Source organism: Danio aesculapii, chromosome 1 (genome assembly GCF_903798145.1).
Source record: "Danio aesculapii chromosome 1, fDanAes4.1, whole genome shotgun sequence".
Classification (NCBI taxonomy): domain Eukaryota; kingdom Metazoa; phylum Chordata; class Actinopteri; order Cypriniformes; family Danionidae; genus Danio; species Danio aesculapii.
The window spans coordinates 6,758,482-6,779,740 of NC_079435.1; positions in this window are offsets into that span (position 1 = coordinate 6,758,482).

Consider the following 21,259-nt stretch of genomic DNA (forward strand, 5'->3'; position numbering starts at 1 on the left):
CAAGTGCAATAGACAAGTTTCAGGTGTGTAAAGTCTAAGAAGCAAAGCATTAGTAAATTTCTTTTTTTTTTTTTTTTTTTAGGAGAGAGAGTACAGACTTCAATACAGAGTAATTCTAAAGCTCTTAAGACATGCTGAAAAAAATACCTAATGATTATTTTCTGTTGTTAATTCTATTGTATAGTTTATGTATAACTACACTTTCAGAAATGAAGATACGCGAGCTGTCACTGGGCCGGTACCTTTTCAAAAGGTACACATTTGTACTTAAAGGGTCCATTTTGGTACCTCAAAAGTATAAATTAGTACCTAAAAAATTTAAGAGGAACACTTTTGTACTTTGTAGGTACTAATATGTACCCTTGAATTAATAATATGGACCTTTTAGGTACAAATTTGTACCTTTTGAAAAGGTACCACCCCAGTGACAGCTCATTATTTCTTGCACATGACCACACAGAACAAAATTGTTGGCATCCAAAGACTTGTAGCCCTTTAACTTCTCTCTTGTAAAAGTTTCAATGAGATAGTTGTTTATTTCGGGCTGGATGCTTGGCCATTTCATCTTATCAATATACATTGGGAGGGTGCTATCGCAAATGGACCTGTCAGACGAACGGCGCTCACATTAAGGTTAATTTTGCAAAATAACTGTGATTACAAGCTGTTATAATACGCTGAAAGCATTTTGTAAATAATTTATATAATATGTAATCAATATAACTTATTTCTAATACAAACTCTGAATCTCATCAGATGTCATTCCCTCACTGTAAATGCTAGCGCTCTCAGCATTTACAGTGAGTATTTACAAATGCTAGTGTTTTTCTCCAACCTCGCTGCGCGCACAGTAATTTGTCAATACCGTATCTATGTAATATGCAGGGTGTGAATTACAGGAGTGTTTGGTTGGGATTGACCCCCCTATTAAACACGTAATGCCAAATTAACGCCCCGATGGACATCGGAAACAAGATGTATGGGGGTCAGCACTTTAGTAGTGAGAAACAGTTTTCTCTGATCTGTATCTTTAATAATAATATTAATAATTAAAATGATAAATAATATAAAAATATTATTTAGGCCATCCCTATAACGATTCATACCATTGGGAATGGATAATCGCGCCAATCAATCTATGCAAAAAAAAATACATTCAACAGTCTGAAACCTGAAACCAGCAGATCTAGATCACCAATAGACACAGTGTTCACAAGACGCTTTTCTTGTAGAACAGGTCTTTACATAAAACTTAGAAGTAAAGCTAAACTAGACGAACAGTTAGGAGAGTTGGCCTACACTACAGTAACTGAAGTAGCTAATCAGAGGTTACTGTAGGTAAGAATATGTTAAATATCACTCAAAACACTGAAAACTTAAATACATTTTATTAATAAATTAGATGTAATTTAAGTAGATAGAAACATTTGATTCACTGAAGCATGCTTTATACAAACCAATATTACAATGTAAAAATTGTCAATGTAAAGCTACTCAATCTGGCCAACACCAATCACCAACACCTATCACCAGCAATCCATCTCAATACAACTTTTAACAAATCTCTGTTAATAAATAATACTAATAGCTCATTTAATAGCTTCAAATAACATTTGTTTAAAGTTCTATGTGTATTTATAGACCTTATGTGGCGAGGACACTGACCTGGACAGACTTTTATGCATATATTTAGTTTATTAGTTTTTAAAGAATTGTTTTTTTTTTTAAGACAAGTTATGTTTAAAATATAGCATGTATACAACTTGCTTGTTTTGACACATTTAAAATATGTGGCTAAAAAAATAACTATTTAAAGAGTTTTTAAATTGAACCGATGCATAACATTTTCATTTAAAATGTCTTATTTATATGAGGCTATATGATTTTGTAGACCAGGGGTTCTCAAACTAGGTCCTGGAGGTGTGCTGCAGATTTTAACTTGCCTCAACACAATTGAATAAAAGCATATTTATACAGAGCCTAAGAGCTTGATTAGCCAACCCAGGTGTGTCTGATTGGGGTTGGAGCTAAAATCTGCAGGACACCAGACCTACAGGACCAAGATCGAGAACCACAGCTCTAGACCGAACTTATGTATTTCTTTATGCAAATACCACAGCAATAAATTACAAAAATTATGCTTAAAACTGGATTAAGACATAATGTTTTGCCAATTTCCAAAAGGTTGTCATCCTTAAAATAAGAGTATAAGACCGTCCTCATAATGGTCTTCATAATGGTCTTATTATCTCTTGGTGAAACATGCAGAAACCCTCTAAATACATTTGTAAGGATGTAATTAGTAATTAACTACTACTTTTTTTTAAGTAACTTACCCATGACTGATTGTAAAGCATAATTTTTGGGTGCCAGTTTTTTGTAGACTTTAAAGTGAACGTATGCATTTTAACTTACAAAACTATTTAAAATGCCTTATTTAAATGAGTTTATTCGATTTTTTAGACTGGTATTATGCATTTCCTCATGCAAATACCACAGCAATATATTCCAAAAATTATATTTAAAACGGGATTGGGACATAATGTTTTGCCAATTATGAAATGTTGTCATCCTCAAAATAAGAGTATAAGACTGTCCTCATAATGGTTTTAAAAGGTCTTAAAACATCTTAAATTTCACTTGGTGAAACCTACATTACGCTGTAAATACATTCTAAGGCAGTGTTTCCCAACCCTGTTCCTGGAGGCACACCAACAGAACATATTTTGGATGTCTCCCTTATCTCACCCATTCACTTCAGGTTTCGGAGTCTCTTCTAATGTTCTGGTGAGTTGATTCAGGTGTGTTGGATTAGGGAGAGCTTGAAAATGTGTACTGTTGGTGTGCCTTCAGGAACAGGGTTGGGAAACACTGCTCTAAGGGATGTAATAATATGTTATACAATAAGTATTATACAATACAATAAGTAACTTACCCAACACTGATTATAAAGTTTAATTTGTGAGTGCCAGTTTTTTGTAGACTTTGAGTTAAACAAATGTATTTAGAATTACACAACGATTTAAAATGTCTAAATGTTTATATGATTTTTCAGACTGGTATTATTGGTAGTATTTCCTCATGCAAATACCACAGCAATATATTGCAAAATTATGTTTAAAACTGGACTGAGACATAATATTATGCCAATTTCTGAAATGTCGTCATCCTCAAAATAAGAGTATAAGACTGTCCTCATAATGGTTTTAAAAGGTCTTAAAAAATCTTAAATTTCACTTGGTGAAACCTACAGAACGCTGTAAATACATTCTAAGGGATGTAATAATTAGTAATTAACTACTACTTACAATACAATAAGTAACTTACCCAACACCGATTATAAAGTTTAATTTGTGAGTGCCAGTTTTTTGTAGACTTTGAGTTGAACAAATGTATTTATTTATACACAATGATTTAAAATGTCTAAATGTTTATATGATTTTTTTAGACTGGTATTATTGGTAGTATTTCTTCATGCAAATACCACAGCAATATATTGCAAAATGATGTTTAAAACTGGATTGAGACATAATATTATGCCAATTTCTGAAATGTCGTCATCCTCAAAATAAGGATCCTCAAAATCCTCATTATGAGTCCTCATAATGGTCTTAAAAGCTCTTAAGAAATCTTAAATTTCACTTGCTGAAACCTACAGAACCCTGTAAATACATTCTAAGGGATGTAATAATTAGTAATTAACTACTACTTACAATACAATAAGTAACTTACCCAACACTGATTATAAAGTTTAATTTGTGAGCGCCAGTTTTTTGTAGACTTTGAGTTGAACAAATGTATTTATTTATACACAATGATTTAAAATGTCTAAATGTTTATATGATTTTTTTAGACTGGTATTATTGGTAGTATTTCTTCATGCAAATACAACAGCAATATATTGCAAAATGATGTTTAAAACTGGATTGAGACTTAATATTATGCCAGTTTCTAAAATGTCGTCATCCTCAAAATAAGGATCCTCAAAATCCTCATTTTGAGTCCTCATAATGGTCTTAAAAGCTCTTAAGAAATCTTAAATTTCACTTGCTGAAACCGGCAGAAACCCTCTAAATACATTTTAAGGATGTAATTAACTACTACTTTTTTGAAGTAACTTACCCAAGACTGATTCTAAAGCATAATTTGTGGGTGCCAGTTTTTTTATAGACTTTAAATTGAGCCGATGCATTTTAACTTACAAAACTATTTGGCAAACATTATGTGTCAATCCAGTTTTAAACATCAATTTTGGAATATATTGCTGAGGTATCTGCATGAATAAATGCATATCAGGTCAGTCTAAAAACACCATATAACCTCCTATGAATAAGACATCTTAAATAGTTTTGAAGTGAGTGCATGAATGCATCAGGTTCAGTGTCTGATTTATGAGTTTATATGATGTTTTATCCTGAACTCATATGTGTTTCTTCATGCCGATTCCTCAGCAATATATTTCAAAAATGATGTTTAAAGCTGGATTGGGACATAATGTTTTCCCAATTCTGAGATGTCGTCATCCTCAAATAAGCGTCTCAGCACAACATGTCAAAACTGTGCGCTAAAAGCGAGGCTGAGGCTCATCTCCGACTTTAACCTGTAATGCAGTATGTTCTGGCATCGGCGCGAGCTGTAGATCAGACATGGAGAGAGATTACTGTAGAACTGACCCTTCCCTCTGGATTTGAAGTTTTCTGCGTCACTTATATAACACACACACTAGAGCTGGATCAGTCTGGAATGGCCCAAAACTGAGGGGAAAATCACTTGAAGGTGATGTTAGATGCACGTGAGACGGGTGTGTGTTTTGTTTTTAATATCCTTAGCATATTTATAATTACAGTAATATTTCACTCTAAAAAATGCTTGGTTGTGATAACCCAAAGTTGAGTCAAATATGGACGTTGGATTAATGTTTTTTTTATTTAATTTAGATGACACTTTTTAAGTCATATTTGAAGCAATATTGAGTTACAACAACCCAATGTTGTTTTAGAGTGTTATTTTAATATTTTAGCAGATAGTTAGCAGTATGTATTTGCTTCAAAAAAAATGAACTTTTTAAGTTATGTTAGATATTAAATTTGATCTGGAGCGTTCATACCAAACTCTTTACAACAATTAAGACTAAAAAAACACTCATTTATTACATGACTTCATTCATTCATTTTCTTTTCGGCTTTGTCTCTTTATTAATCTCGCCACAGTGGAATGAACCACCAACTTATCCAGCATGTGGTTTATGCAGCGGATGCCCTTCCAGCCACAACCCAACACTGGGAAACACCCATACACTCTTGCGTTCACAAACATACACTATGGCCAATTTAGTTTATTCAATTCACCTATATCGCATGTGTTTGGACTGTGGGGGAAACCAGAGCAGCCGGAGGAAAACCACGCCAACACGGAGAGAGAACATGCCAACTACACACAGCTGGGTCTGGAACCAGCAACCTTCTTGTTGAGAGGCGACAGTGCTAACCACTGCGCGAACTTAACCAATAAATAAATAAATAAATCAGGCACTCAATGGAACTAATAAATTATAAGATTAAATGAAGATTAAGATTTATTATCATGTATTCCTGGATTAATTTAATATTAACACATTTTGTATTTATTATCCTGAATTAATAGTAGTAAAAATATCAATAAATGTGGTAAATATGTATTTACTTGTATACTTTTGAATACATGTTATATAATTAAACATTAGTTACTAGTCTTTGAATATTTATTACTAGTTAATTAATTGTTATTACTTATTTGTGTGCAAGGCTGTATTTATTTGATTAAAAACACCAATATCATCCACATATTCATCTAAAATATTATTGTATTCATTATCAACATTGATTTGCTGCTCAAGAATAATGATCAGTTTTGAAACAATCATTCATTAATTTTCCTTCTGCTTAGTCTCTATTTCAGAGGTCGCCACAGTGGAATGAACTGCCAACTATTTCATTGTACCACCAACTATTTTAGATTTTTTTTTTTGGCCTTTTTGCCTTTATTAAGCGGATAGGACAGTTTTACAGACAGGAAGCGAAGTGGGAGAGAGAGGGGGGGTAGGGACGGGAAATGTCCACGAGCCGGGATTCGAACTCGGGACGCCCTGAAGTGCTACTGCACCATATGTCAGCGCGCCAACCACTAGGCTATTGCACTGACAGTACCACCAACTATTTCGTTGTTTGGACTGTGGGGAAAACCTGAGCACCTGGAGGAAACCCATGCCAACACGGGGAGAACATGCAAACTGGCCCAGCCGGGACTCGAACCGCCGACCTTCTTGCTGTAAGGCGACAGTGCTAACCACTGAGCCTAATTTGAAACCATTTTAGCTAATTTAGCATTAGAGTGCATTATGGGACGTTGATATCTGCTGTGTTGACATTTTATGTTGAAAATTCAGGTTTAACAGTTTAACAAAGTGACTTTTATTGACATTTTTGAGATAATATAATGTTTAAGGAATAATATATGGTGAATTAAGTCTGTAGAATAACAGAAAATGTACTGGCAGTTTATTACAAGGTTATTGTAGCATAATATACAACACCAACCCATACAGTATATCACTTCAAACTATTAAAAATGTTCATAAAAGTCACTTTTTTTTTACTTTTCAATGTTAAAAGTTGTTGAACGAAAGATCAAGCTCCCATAATGCAGTTCAAAAGCATAAATAAATGAGGAAAAATAAAACATGAATCACTAAATATGGAAAACTTCTAATTTAGATGTTTTTTTTTACAGTGCAAGTTGTCAGTGAGGTATTAAGACGAAACCCTAAACTGCCAATAAAACAGACACACACTAGTAAACACATGCAAGAAGAAGCAGAAAGCAGTGAGTTAAGCCTCTCAAAGGATTACAGCTGCTGTGCTTTATGGAAGCAGATGTGGAGTGAATGTGATCAGCGAACAAACAAGGTGACAGGTGATGCTGAATATACTGTCACTAAACGACAATCGTGCACATGATTAGAAACAGACGGAAAAACTAAAACTGCGTCTCAAATCGCATACTTATGCACTATTCTATGCCATTTTGTAGTATAAATAGTGTAAGTAATGCGTTCACACTGAAAACTCTAAAAATAATAAGTGCACTTTAATTACCTGGATGATACACTCATTCAGCCGATAAAATGAAGTGTTTAATGATGGACACTTCACGCACTCAACGACCGCAGCTTTGCTCACGTAGCGGAAGGGGCGGAGCTATCAGGCGCACATGTTGGACTTTATTTATTTTGGATGGTGAAAGCAAAATTCTCCTACGAGAGTGATTATAGCGTCTCCTGATGGTGAAATCGATTATACTCATGACAGGTATTATTTGATCGTTTGGTCATTAATTTCACTGATTTGGCAACCGCCAAACGTCAAAGGAAACGGTTTGAATTTCCGCTTAGGTAAAAAAACATTAGTGTTTCATTAGGGACGACACTACTTACATATACTATGCTGTTGAGTGTGTAAGTGCATGAGTGTATAGTGTGTCATTTGAGATGCAGCTCAAGACTTTTTTTTGGGTTATTGTTTATTGAAGTAAAATGGTTTATATATTACATTTATGCAGTGCATCCTGAAAGTATTCATAGCGCTTCACTTTTTCCACATTTGTTTATGTTACAGTCTTATTCCAAAATGGATTAAATTAATTTATTTCCTCAAAATTCTACACACAATACCCCATAATGACAATGTGGAAAAAGATTTGGGGCGATGGTTCATCTTCCAGCAGGACAATGACCCAAAGCACACCGCCAAAATATCAGTGGAGTGGCTTTACAACAACTCTGTGAATGTCCTTGAGTGGCCCAGCCAGAGCCCAGACCTGAAAATGGCAGTACATCGTCGCTTCCAATCCAACCTTATAGAGCTTGAGAGGTACTGCAGAGAGGAATGGGCAAAAATTCCCAAAGACAGGTGTGCCAAGCTTGTGGCATCATATTCAAAAGGACTAGAGGCTTTAATTGCTGCCAAAGGTGCATCAACAAAGTATCGACCAAAGGCTGTAAATACTGATGTACATGTGATTTCTCAGGTTTTTTAATTTGAATAAATTTGCAACAATTTCAGAAATCTTTTTCCACATTGTCATTATGGGGTATTGTGTGTAAAATGTTGAGGAAATAAATGAATTTAATCCATTTTGGAATAAAACTGTAACATAAAACAATGTGGAAAAAGTGAAGCGCTATCAATACTTTCCTGATGCACTGTACATAAATAAATGGTACCACTTATAATAAGCTTGTATTAGTTAATGCAATATTAGTTATATATTAATTCTAATAAATAATCTACATTTTAAACATTACAGTTTTAATAGCTAATTTATTTTGTCTTTACATGATAATAGTACATTCACTGTAACGAAATGTAGGGTTGCACACAATTAATTCATCTTGTACCAACTCAAATCAATGAAGTTAGTTGGTTTTGACAAATTTAAGTGGATTGAACATAAAACAAGATGTCCCTAAAAACCTCAAGAATTGCTTATTTTAATTAAGTAGTTTAAACAAGCAGCAACATATATATATATTTGAGTGTAATATTTTACTAGATATTTTGCAAGATACTATTATTCAGCTTAAAGTGCAATTTAAAGACTTAATTAGGGTAATTAGGCAAGTCATTGGACAACAGTGGTTTGTTCTGTAGCCCAAAAAAAACAAAAAAACAATATTAACAAAGTAGTGACTTTATAGTGAAATAATTCATCAAACGCAAAAAATTATATTGACATTATCTCAGCAGATAAAAATCTGCCCCATTTACTCCAGTAATATCCTCAATACAGAGGGAAAAAACCCTTGTAGAGCTTCAAATAGCTGCAATATGTTGAGAGCTCAGCGTTTGTTCAAACCTCATGCAGAAACACAGGTCAAGGGCAAACACACACACACACACACACACACACACGCACGCATACGTTGTTTTGCTATACTTGTGAGGGCCATGACCCAGTAGCATGTTGTGAGGACCCCCCTTTCTGTTAATGCTAGGAAATAAAAAAAATAGTAGTGCCACTAGAGGGGAGCAGACAACCAGGAATCACTTTAAATCTGTAAAAACACCATGTTCACAGAAATGGTGAGGTCGGGAGAGGAGTGCGAGGACCGCACTGTTACTAGGCAGATTTCAGTTTGACGGTTATGGGTAGCGCTTATTAAAAGTGATCAGAGATGCTGATTTTAGTCCAAATAACACTTTAATCACTGAATAATTAGTTTGATTATCATTTTAATTACTCAAACGGTTCAAAATGCGGATATATTTTGTTAATAGCCTGCTGATTTCATATGATTGGATAATATAGTCTCGACTAAGGAAACTCTGCTATATCACACAATGGCCATTTCATTAGGTCGGTCATGGTCATTGACACTCATTTCTATTTTTGTGTGTCCATGAACACGAACCCTGACAACATTTGGTTGATTTAAGAAATGAACTTACTATAATGAGTGATGAAACGGATCGAGGTTGATTCCATCGACACAGATCTTTCTCTACAGAACGCACGTGAGCTGCGGGTTAACTGTAATTCATTCATCATGGAGGAATGATGTCTGTCCATCTCGCGTTCATCTGAACTGCTGCGTAAACTGAGTAAGAGAGCAAATGACGAATCCATGCGCGCCGCAGCACTTCAGGAGTATCGACTCACTGCCAACTGATGATTCACTAAATGATGATTCAGTAAACAATGATTCTTTAGTCGCGTTTGACTAAAGAAAGTCAGTCATGATGACACTTGCTCCATGCAAACACCTTATAAAGCAGGCTAATAATAATAATACTTGTTATATTTTTTTCCAGAGATTTGTCAGCTGTTTACTGTTGCATGTTTTCATATTTATTTTTTTTACAGTAGATATTGCTTTTAATGCATGTTGCATGACAGTATAGATGATAAATAACTCATAATTGTTTAAAAACAATATTTGGTTACACTTTATTTTAAGGTGTCCTTGTTACAGCATTATTATACATTTAAATACCAAGTAATAGTAATTAACTACATGCACTTACTATATAGTTACATGTAACATATATACTATATACTACATGTAACATTTGTAACAAGGACACCTTAAAATAAAGTGTTACCCAATATTAGTTTGTTAATCTGTTGATATCTTCAGGGTACTTTCAAAACAACATTTTTATTAAATTCTCTAACCTGCTTATATTATGATAAAGAATAGCTGCTGAATTAAAATCTGTGATATGAGCCGCACTGTGAGTTTTGAGCAGTTGGAACAGAAAACTGCAGTTAAAGTTTACCGCTGATGATAAATACCACTCTAATCTCAGACATGGTCTTGGTCACAGGTTTATTTTAGTTTTAGCAGTTGAGTGAAATACCAACTTAGATAAAAGTATAGAGAAACAAAAACCGGTTATTTGACAAGCACTACATTACAAGCTCCAAAATTAGAAATCAGAGAAGATGGTAATTTATTTATAACAGAAATATTTTATTTAATAAAAAATCGACACAGAATACCTGTCAAAAACAGGTTCACAAGCCCAACATCTAACAACATAGTCAGCTCTAAAAGTACACATCTGGATGGCAAAACTAAAGGAAGAAATACGTAAAGTTCTGTTTGTTGTGCAGAATAGTCAGAAAATCAGGATGAATTTAAGAGGGAGAGAGGATAGTTAAAGGTTAGTTTACTTCTTTAAAGAACAGAAATTTATCAATCAGTTTCTTCTTTTTTGATTAGATTACATTGTGAACATGATTTTTGACATCTCTCCAGCCCCTGGTTTGAAGCACTGGTTTCTTTCTGTAGGCACTTTAAAACATTTCTCTTTCCCCAGGAACTTTCATTAGTGTTATGCAGGTCCTTGCTGTCGCCAAACCACTTTTTTTCAGCATCACTCCAGGGAATGTTCGTTCTGCCTGGAAGAACCTACAGAAAAGAATCAGAAAAGCACATGATTCCATCAGTCATATGTAAACATGTATATTAAGTAAGTATGACTTTGCTGGAGGGATAATAACAATAAAATCACTATGTATACATCTATTATAGTCCTTGTGTATTGCATTAGTTTACATGTGAACTGAACAACACCTAAACTGAAGAACGTAGTAATATAGTAGTAGTAAGAGCAGTAATATCAGTGGAGGCAGTGCTAGGTATTTTAGCATCAGTGGCAGCTTTCGTAGCTTTTAGAAAATTATATGACTGAGTGTAGTAAAGATGACAGAGAGACAATCATTTCAATTTCTATGAGGGTTCATGTTTTTGCTTTATGAGCATATATTTTAAATATTGATGTAGTGTACATCACAAAAAGTCTAAATAATAGGGGATCCTAAAACTAATCCATAAAATTGATAATAGGGGTGTGACGATAACTGCAATCACCGCCTTACCGCCATAATGAGATGTCAACCGCGGTGATGTGGCTATTACCGTCATCACCGCCCATTTTAGTTTAGTATTTATTTTTGCTTGTGAATCTTTCAGGATTGTATAGAAAAACTGAATAAACTAAATAAAAGGAATAAAAGGCCTGCCCTGAGTATTTTCCACTTAAATTACAAATTTAGATTACAAAACGAAAACACTGAATCCTTTTTAAAACCAGCATAGGCTGTTTTTATTTGAAGCTTATTTTACTAAAGCAGGCCTACTAACTCAAATCAATCGCTCCACAGAAAATAAGCATTTTAACGCACCGCTGTAATTTCTATATCCCAATCCCTTTATCAACCATGTTTAATAAAAGGCATTATTTAAAGATTATAACCTGAGAATATGATTTACCTCAGCGCTGCACTTTTCTCCTTCACCCTCCGCTGAGTTCAGGTGACGGAGTGTTGTGAAGTAGTTAAACTCTCAAACTGGCACAGGAATATCAGTAATTTAATATAGGCTTTGCTAAAATGCTGGTCAAATGTAGGTCTTTTTTTACAGCTATAAACAGACGCGCATGCTGCGACCACGGTGATGAGGCAACAATCGCATATATTTTGACTTATTTAAAGGGCACCTATGGTAAAAAATCTACTTTTCAAGCTGTTTGGACAGCCATATGTGCATGTATGGTGTATAGAGCGTCATATTGGGGTGATATAAACACACCCAGGTGCTTTTTTTTCAATTAACAACATAAAAACGGTGACCAATTGGAGCGGTGTTCAAACCGACCGCAACTTTACATTGGAGCGGTCCCCCCACCCACCAAAATTGATTGACAGGCGTGTCATCATATCCTCAGTTTGTTGATTCACGTCCGCCATTTTCAGCGTGAGTCGAAGCGATATCACTAAAGGAACACGCTAGCTCTATTTTTAGATGCAAGGCTCATTGGGCTCAACACAAGATCAATATTCTCCACATTATCGCTCTAATCGGAATTATTGGTTGTATCTTTAGGTAGGTTTGCAAACATGTGTACTTCTCATTGAGTCTACCTTATACTTTAGCCGTTTGCATTTCTCACGATCCCAGAAGCTCCCTGTGATCTTAACTAGCATGCATTTTACAATTCTAATCATAGGTTTCTATCAGGGTACACTCAAGTCGACGGCTGGGTGCTGCGGACCGCTGCAGAAACCTATGTTTAGAATTCAAAAATGCGTGGCGCGACGATTCGGGGACACTTCATGTTTCTGGTGCGCCACAGAGAGTGTCTGGTGTGCCGTGTCGCGGCTTCGAGCGGCGCATCCGATGCCTCAGTCAAAGTTAATTCAGTGTGAGTGGTTATTAGTTTCTGTGTACAAGCTCGGCACTTGAAACTAGCACACAGTTGCTGTAAAAAACTGTACAAACACACAAATGATTTGTACTCTCTGCTTGGTCTGTGTCAGAGTTGTACATGTACGACTGAATGCTGGTCCTCCTCCTCTCAGTCTGCCTCTGTTGCAAACACAGAGCGGGTGAGCTCATGGCCCCGCCCCCTTGTTACGTTGGGCGGGAAGCCGAAACTAATTTACATGTGAAGCAACACACCCATAAATCAGCGAGCTGTGGACACGCCCCCAACATGACACTTTCTAACACATTATAATAAAACAATCTGAATTGTGTTTTGAACTGAACCTAAACTGGCACACTCAGAGAACCATAATATTAATATTAAATCATAAAAAGAGGTCAACTATGTGCCTTTAAAGTAGGCTATAGGCTATATAATAATTTTGTGTAAAGACATTTATAAAAATATGTAGCTAATATATCACAGGGGTTTGTTGTAGCAGCAATTAGAATGGAGCATAATTAATCCTTTTTTCCCGTGGAGCGAAACAAACACTACACAGTTGTTGTAGCGGATGGGGACGCACAGAATATACAATTCAGATATTTTTGTTGGAAGAAAAATATTCTTTGAACGAATTTTGTTTTGTACAATTGCATCTTTGTTTTTGTGGGGTAGTTATTTACAAATAAACATGAATAACTAATAAACTTTGAGGTAAAGCGATGTGGCCTCAGGGTCCGCTATATGCCGCGGCTAAAACCAAACTGGTCTGTTAAATACAATCGTAATATAAATAAAATAAAAGTGAAATATTCAGTTTGGAATATGGAATCTTGTTAACTGTATCAAAAATAAAATAGCAGCCTATATTATCACTCTTTATGACAAACATCCATTGATCGGTCAGTTTCGCTTTAGTTTAATCAGAGTTTGAACTTTCTGATATTTTAGGCAAAGTGGTCTGCATAACCAATGATTGAACTTATCCACCTGCGACCCACCCATAATTAAACATCATGTAGGCGAGCTGGCTTTTTGATTACCTGAACCGTGTATTAACGGCTGCACCAGCATAACCGAGATCTGCGTATTAATATCAGCACCAGCAGATATAAGAGAGTTTTGTTTCATAACAGCGTTTTCTGCTTCTTAAAATATCCAATATTAAGAGAGTGACTCCATAAGGTACATAACCTGCGCACACTTGATTATTACTTGAATGTGTAAAGTCATGGATGCATCTCACAGCGCAAAGCATAACTTATCCTTTAAATGTCCATGCTTAATATGTCATTGATGAGGTCTATCTATTGAAAGGGTTACCTACAATGGAGTATATATAGCTATATATGCGCTACATAGCAGGGACGTTAAGGTTGTAGGTAACCCTTTCAGTAGATAGGCCCTGAGGCACATCGCTTCACCCTCAAAGTTTATTAGTTTATTCTTGTTTATTTTGTAGATTACTGACCGACAAAAACTAAGATACAAATTGTACAAAACGAAATGCGTTAATTGTAAAAAATTATGAATTGAAACCCAACTGTGCAGTGTTTGTTTCGCTCCTCTGGAAAAAAGGATTATGCTCCACTGTAATTGCTGCTACACAACCCCTGTGATATATTGGCTACATTTTTAAAAAAAGTCTTTACACACAATTATTATAGCATATAGCCTACTTTAAATAAGTCAACATATATGCGATTGTTTGCCTCATCACCGTGGTCACAGCTCGCGCTTCTGTATAGCTTCTGTAAAAAAAGACCTCATTTGACCAGCATTTAGCAAAGCCTATATTAATATACTGATATTCCTGTGCCAGTTTGACACTGTAAATTAAACTGAGGAGAGTTAACTACTTCACAACACTCCGTCACCTGAACTCAGCACGAGGGCGAAGGAGAAAAGTGCAGCGCTGAGGTAAAATCATATTCTCAAGTCATAATCTTTAAAATAATGACTTGTATTAAAAATGTTGATAAAGGCACTGGGATATAGAAATTACAGCGTTAAAACTGCTTATTTTCAGTGGAGCGATTTTATTTATATATATATATATATATATATATATATATATATATATATATATATATATATATATATATATATATATATGTGTGTGTGTGTGCGGGTAACCGACATACCGCATGATTTCTTGCTTCAACACCGCGATAACAGAAAATCCGTTACCGTCACAGCCTTAATTGATAATCATTGATAGACATTTGTTGTCAATTAATGGCATTATCAATTAGTTGGAGTGTGACAACAAAATAACTCAAAATGCTGAAGAGTTGAGATCAACCAGCATGAGGATAAAGTGTGCATCCTAGAGACTTTAAATTAGTTAATAAGGTAACCTAAAATGTAACTGTAACCTTAAAGTTATTCTATTATTATTGAAGTATCGGATCAGGTTTCGGTAGATACTCGAAATCAAAGGACTCTGACTCGAGGGCAAAAATACCGGACGGGGACATCCCTAATCTGTATAGAAAAAGTTCATCAATTATCTGAATAACATAGCTAACAATCTTACCATTTCCATTACCAGTCTTAGACGTTCTGTTTTCTTTGGTCTGTGTGTGAGTCAGGGCTTTCTGGGTAAAGAAAAGAGACAGCTTGTGATATATAAACTAAAAACTGACTTATTAATTACTGAACTCTATAAGCCTGAAAGTCTAAGCTGTATATAATCAAACTGCAAACCATCCAAGTTGGAATAATATGCCTCGTCATGCTCACGTCTACATTTCTGCCTTCTAGATAACTCTGTAACACAAGAAAATAAACATCAGATTATCACAAGTTATATCTGTATAGAAAAAGGTCATCAATTATCTGAATAACTACATTATTCAGATCCCTTTTTTCTGTTTATGTGTTTATGAGCTTGATTGCATATATATATATATACACATACATACATATTTGATAGTTGAGAATGCGCCGCTTCACGGTGTAGAGAAACCTGCTTTCCGAGAAATAATGGCGGCGGAATAATGAAGCAAGATACTAGGGATGTGAACCTACACTGGTCCTAGGTTCAGTTCTGTTATGATTATCATGCCATTGATTTGGTTCAATTCGATGTCTCGGTGCATTGACGATGCTTTCCATACATAATTAGATTTTTTCTTCACAACACAAGATTTTTTTTTATTAAAATCTATAAATATATTAATATTTATATTTGATTTGTAATACAGTTTTGTTCTTAAATACAGCAGTCAGATATATGAACTGTACCCTTAATTTGATCTGCTCAAGAAAACACTCTTTCTGAATGTATCAAACAAAACTCCAGTACATGCACAGAAGACAGCATGAGCATTTAGAGCAAATAACCTAATGTAAACATTATCCCGCTTGCTTTTTGAGCGCTGTCAATTGAGGTCTTACACCTTTATGATTGGTCATTGCCTTCACCCGCTCAACAGAAAGGGCTGCGACCTCAACGAAAAAAAGTTCTGTTATTACCGTGAAAATTGGTTAGGCATGGATAACACGCAACTCAATACGCACAACTTTTATTATAATTTTAAATGTAAAAATAAAATGTATGTTATGCTATCATAAGTGGGGTTTTTTTCGTGAAATTGTCCGGTTGGCATTTGTAAAAAAAAAATAATAATAAAAAATTAGGCTATTAGGCCTACTTGTGATTTTATGTATCTAGTTAGCCTATTTAATAACTTGTTTTCAGGTTACATTTTCATTTGAAGGCAATAAGCTTACAAGTAAAAAACAAACAAACAAAGATATTCTAACTGTATTAAAGCCGTCAAAATAGGTCTACATTATATTTTCAAATCCACATCACGCACTATATACCTATTTCACTTTATAACACTGCAAACTTGAACTCGCAGGCTGATCATCTTTAAAGATATTTTTAAGTGTCCTAACTTGAGACTGCTGCCTCATAATGGGATGTTTCTTTACACAACCGTTAAAGTGCACTTTAGCAATGTCAAAATTAAAGCAAATATTCAAAAGGGTTCTGCGTTTTGTCAACTGTATAGCTTAATTGTAATAATAATGAATATAATAAATGATAATATTATTTATAGTGTAGACTACTGTGCAGTGTCCAACTAAACCTTTTTATTTCTAACTAAAAAACATAAAATGACTGGAAGCTGCGTCCCCTGCTGAAATTATTTAACAACAAATTTTTTTAGCGTTTCTTTCCATTTAGAGCTCAAGAGAGTTGTATTTTCAGATTTAATTAACCAAAACATGAAATGAATTAGGCTGTTGGCCTTCATGAAATCCACTAGTCCAGTTTTCTCCTGTGTGAAATTAGAGAGCACCTCCGCCGCCGCGTGCACGTTTAAAGGCATATATACCCCCCTCACCACCGGCAGTTTGTTGGTGATTTCCCACCCCGGTAGTAAAAAATCGTCACCGTCACAGCCCTTAGGTTTATTGCGCAGGTCTGTTTCAGGTTCTCAAAATAGGTTGTTTTCCTCATGACGGTCATTGCTGACCGTGACTCAGATGGAGGGCAGGAGTGGTTCTTCATAAGATTCGATACCAGAACATTAAAATATTTGTTTATGTGTTTCTAATAGTTTAAAGTGGCTAATATAAAGAAATGCCGAACAGCTTTTATAGACCTTCTAAAGCTCATAAAGTGGTAAAAGTTCAAGAAATGAAAAAAAGGTGGCGTGTGATAAACATTTACTCAACACATCTATGTGTACAAACTTTTTTTGAACGCTATAATTCGTAACAGCACCAATAAAGATTATATACAGGCCTAGCTGTGTGTATAAATATATTAATGTGTTATATAAAATCAGATACAAACACCAGCACACTTATACAATATCAAAGAAAGATAAATAACGTACTCTGCCATGTAATCGCTGTAATGAAATCTCTGGCTTGTTTTGCATTAATCCAAGTCTTTACTGGCGTTTGGCAGAATAAACACCTGTTACATTAAGGTCTATATGCACAGAAGCGGTGAATGTTTGTTAATGGTAAGTTCACTGGACAAAACTAGACGATTATTATTGTGGAGCACTTTACCTCCTTACAAAAATAAATAAATAATAATGTAGACTATGCGTCCACGCTTTTGTCTGCTTTCATCTGTTATTTTGTGATGTCTGGAAGATCCAAATGGGGAAAAACTATAGTAATTTATAATAAAAGATGTTTTTGAACCACATAGTAAAGTGTATAATGTGTAGAACTCTTATTGAACAATGAATGCTAGCGAAGGTAATGAATTCTACCAAATACTGTAGCATAGTAAACTAATAAACTGTAATACTGCTGCATTGTGATCGTGTATGATTATAGCGTTAGAGAAGAGAGCCTCTTAAATCATTAGTTTATTACTACAGTAGTCTTCCCACAGCAACAATTACTATGACAGTTTAATTAATTAAAGTATTTATTTTTCATGTGATATAATAGCTTATAGTGTCTACTGCCTCGATGACAGGCAAACATATTTTAGTTGAGTACAAAACTTGGCCCTCTTCATGATATAAGTATCATGCCCAACATATGTGCTTATTTTCTATTTATATCTTATACAGAAAGATAGAAATATGGTATAGATCACAAAAATACACTTTCCTCTATGACTCCCATTCAGTTTTTAGTTCCTGCCCTCCATCTAAATTTTGTGCGTCACCAGAACCAAATGATTGAAAACAACCTTCAGCAATGTGCCAACAATACACCTTAACACACCTCTATTTTGGACCAGAACACCCATGAGTCCACAAAGTAGCGCACATGGATTTACTATTTAAACAACGTGGTGCAAAACAGAAAGTATGGGAGTATGATAGGGCCCATAGAGTTAGAGTTAATCTGTTACCTGCTCATCATGATCATCTCTCTCAGCCTGGCCAGGGTGGTGATGCTCTCTCAGTCTCTTTCTGTCTTGAACTTTCTCTGATATCTGTATGAATATATAGTGTTAGACACTCAATAACAATCATATTGTGTCCATTACTTATCAAACACTCAGTTCACGAGTTCACACTCACAGATATTTGACTTAATAGAATATGCATATTTGGTGTGCTGTCCGGGGAGAGCGCTCGGGAAGACACCCTAACTCGTGTTATTTCCCTTATCAGGATAGAGAGAGTTAGGGTCCGAGCGCAGTGTCTAGCCCGGCTTCAGAATGCTCCCCAAAGATGCAATTTATAGAAGGACAGCAACCAGACAGACATCATGGTCTCTCCCAAATGCTAGCCTTGAAAATTTGGAGGGGTGCTGTACCGCATTGGGAAAGAGTGAAAAATGGCTCCGGTGGGTGCAGTGATGCAGATGTGACTCCTTGGGAGCTGTTAATGCTTGGCAGTGATGAAATGTAAATGTGTACTCCAGAAGGAGCCGCCACTGTTGAGGCAGTAATCTGCAGTGTTGTGATATGATTTCTATATCAATAATGATTGCGTCTCTGGTGGGTGCGGTCGCTGTACTTGCAGTGGTGCATTATAATGGTGTGCGTCTCCAGTGGGAGCTGCTACTGCACTAGCAGTGGCAACTGTCACTGCACTCGCAGTGCGTCTGCAGTGGGAGCTGTCACTGCACTCGCAGTGCGTCTCCAGTGGGAGCTGTCACTGCACTCGCAGTGCGTCTGCAGTGGAAGCTGTCACTGCACTCGCAGTGCGTCTCCAGTGGGAGCTGTCACTGCACTTGCAGTGCGTCTCCAGTGGGAGCTGTCACTGCACTCGCAGTGCATCTCCAGTGGGAGCTGTCACTGCACTCGCAGTGCGTCTCCAGTGGGAGCTGTCACTGCACTCGCAGTGCGTCTCCAGTGGGAGCTGTCACTGCACTCGCAGTGCGTCTGCAGTGGGAGCTGTTACTGCACTAGCAGTGCGTCTCCAGTGGGAGCTGTCACTGCACTAGCAGTGGTGCATAATAAGGTGTGGGATCTGTCACTGCACGCAGTGCATCTTCAGTGGGAGCTGTCACTGCACTAGCAGTGCGTCTGCAGTGGGAGCTGTTACTGCACTAGCAGTGCGTCTCCAGTGGGAGCTGTCACTGCGCTAGCAGTGGTGCATAATAAGTTGCATCTCCCGTGGGAGTGGTCACTGTGCTAACAGTGGTGCGTAATATGGTGTGCATCAGCCAAAGGAGTGGTGCGAAATATAGTGTGCATCTGCCGAAGGAGTGGTCAATGCGCTAGCAGTGGTGCGTAATAAGGTGTGCATCTGCCGAAGGAGTGGTCACTGCGCTAGCAGTGGTGCGTAATAAGGTGTGCATCTGCCGAAGGAGTGGTCACTGCGCTAACAGTGGTGCGTAATAAGGTGTGCATCTGCCGAAGGAGTGGTCACTGCGCTAACAGTGGTGCGTAATAAGGTGTGCATCAGCCGAAGGAGTGGTCACTGCGCTAACAGTGGTGCGTAATAAGGTGTGCATCAGCCAAAGGAGTGGTCACTGCGCTAACAGTGGTGCATAATATTAAGGTGTGCGTCTCCTGTAGGAGCGGTCACTGCGCTAACAGTGGTGCGTAATAAGGTGTGCATCTGCCGAAGGAGTGGTCACTGCGCTAACAGTGGTGCGTAATAAGGTGTGCATCAGCCGAAGGAGTGGTCACCTGCGCTAACAGTGGTGCGTAATAGGTGTGCATCAGCCGAAGGAGTGGTCACTGCGCTAACAGTGGTGCGTAATAAGGTGTGCATCAGCCAAAGGAGTGGTCACTGCGCTAACAGTGGTGCATAATATTAAGGTGTGCGTCTCCTGTAGGAGCGGTCGCTGCGCTAACAGTGGTGCGTAATAAGGTGTGCATCTGCCGAAGGAGTGGTCACTGCGCTAACAGTGGTGCGTAATAAGGTGTGCATCAGCCGAAAGAGTGGTCACTGCGCTAACAGTGGTGCGTAATAAGGTGTGCATCTGCCGAAGGAGTGGTCACTGCGCTAACAGTGGTGCGTAATAAGGTGTGCATCAGCCGAAGGAGTGGTCACTGCGCTAGCAGTGGTGCGTAATAAGGTGTGCATCTGCCGAAGGAGTGGTCACTGCGCTAACAGTGGTGCGTAATAAGGTGTGCATCAGCCGAAGGAGTGGTCACTGCGCTAACAGTGGTGCGTAATAAGGTGTGCATCAAGCCGAAGGAGTGGTCACTGCGCTAACAGTGGTGCGTAATAAGGTGTGCATCAGCCGAAGGAGTGGTCACTGCGCTAACAGTGGTGCATAATATTAAGGTGTGCGTCTCCTGTAGGAGTGGTCACTGCGCTAACAGTGGTGCGTAATAAGGTGTGCATCTGCCGAAGGAGTGGTCACTGCGCTAACAGTGGTGCGTAATAAGGTGTGCATCACCGAAGGAGTGGTCCTGCGCTAACAGTGGTGCGTAATAAGGTGTGCATCAGCCGAAGGAGTGGTCCACTGCGCTACAGTGGTGCGGCATAAGGTGTGCATCAGCCGAAGGAGTGGTCACTGCGCTAACAGTGGTGCGTAATAAGGTGTGCATCAGCCGAAGGAGTGGTTCACTGCGCTAACAGTGGTGCATAATATTAAGGTGTGCGTCT